The sequence below is a fragment of the Microtus ochrogaster genome, unplaced genomic scaffold, assembly GCF_000317375.1.
Source record: "Microtus ochrogaster isolate Prairie Vole_2 unplaced genomic scaffold, MicOch1.0 UNK29, whole genome shotgun sequence".
NCBI classification, from domain to species: domain Eukaryota; kingdom Metazoa; phylum Chordata; class Mammalia; order Rodentia; family Cricetidae; genus Microtus; species Microtus ochrogaster.
This window is the reverse complement of record NW_004949127.1, coordinates 1,769,164-1,770,916: the sequence shown is the minus strand read 5'-3', so window position 1 is coordinate 1,770,916 and position 1,753 is coordinate 1,769,164.

Below are 1,753 nucleotides of genomic sequence, written 5' to 3'. Positions count from 1 at the left end.
GGTGTGTCTGTGACTGCATGTGCACACAATGGTGTGTGTGTGTGTGACTGCATGTGCTTACAATGGCATGTGTGTGCATACTATGGTGTACATGGCTGCATGTGCATACAATGGTATGTGTGCACACAATGTTATGCAGGTGGAAATCAGAGACAACCTTCAGGAATCAATTCTCCTTTCCACCATACTCAAGAGTGAGCTCAAGTCGCTAGGTTTTGGGGCACTCCTCCCTGAGCCCACCCACTGGCCCCAGGCCTGCTGCTCTAGCCTACCCTCTGACCGTCCATTGCTAGTGCAGCCGTAAGACACTGAGCAGGGGCCGTCTGTTCTCTTCCCTGCTGCATTTGATGCACAAATGGTCCCCAATACATTTCTGTTGGCTGAAGATGCCAAGGACCAGGAGGTCTGTTTGGTCTCCTGGAGAAGAGCACAGCAACAGGGCAAGAACGTGAACTTGGCCGTCTTTCCAGACACTGAAATGACACTTCTGGTGGTTGCAAATCATGGTTGCACCAGTGTCTTTCGTCCAAGGCCGCAAATGCACAGACTTAGGCAGGCTTATAGCACAGAGTTTATTTTTATAGGGACGATGGCTGACTTTCAGGCTTGGAGTCCTACAGTCTCAGCTACCTGATCAGGGTCCATTCATCCTGGGCAGGGAGAAGCCACGTGTTCTAATGTGTAGAGGCTTCCAGTACAACAGAGGCATCCTGCCCTGCCACCTGTTCCTCTACCCTGGCCACTTTCTGGCGTGTTTGACACTCACAAATCATAAGCTGTTGTTCTTGGCTGGGAGCTCAGTTTCTTGAGTTAAATTATAAGGGTGAATTGTGGAACGCAGCCCACAGGGTGTGCCGCTAGCCAGGGCTCTCCCACTAAGCCAGAGTACTCCCTCTGACCCCCACCCTCACCCCGTCTTCCCAAGAAGAGATATTAAAAACATTCTTCAGAACGGCTGGCTCATCCGTCATCCGTATCCACCCCCCACGTCCTCATGGAGCCGCAAGGAGCAACAGCAGCTGCCTGCAGGTGTGGCATAAGTTGGCAAAGACCACAATTTTCTTTTCTCCCAGGTCCCAGATTAAAGCCATCCCACTGAACACCTAGGGTTGGGATGGGGCAGGGGATTGAGCTGGCAATGGTTAAGTGGGTCTATATAGATATAGAATACGCACATACAAAGTAGAATACATTTCTCACCCATGTGACTGAATGCCTGACAGAAATGACTTAAGGGAAATAGGGATTTGTTTCCAAAGGATCAGCCCAAGCAGCCTGGCCCTGTGCATGTGTGCAGAAGCATGTGATAGAAGCAGCAGGCACATGCTATAGAGGCCTCTTGTGTCTCGGTGGACAGGAAGCAGAGGAATTCAGATAGGAAGAGGCAGAGACAAGACACCCCAAGTCCTACCCCCAGGGCCTACTCCCTCTACATAATTGCCACCTCTGAATGTTTCTTGACCTTCCCAAAAGAGCAGGCTGAGGTGGGAACCAGGCCCTCAAATTATGAGTCTGTGGAAGTACATTTCACAAGCAAATCATACGTGAGTGTGTGTGTGTGTGTGTGTGTGTGTGTGTGTGTGCGTAGAAAGGGAAAGAGTCTTAAAACTGAGCTGCACACTAGAGACTAATGTATTTTACGGTGAACATAAAGGAAAAGTAGTGATTCCTTGATGGTCTTCATGGTGACTTTAATTTTTCATTTTCACAAATTATGCTTGTGCCAATAAAGAATGTCTCTGATGCTCTGACA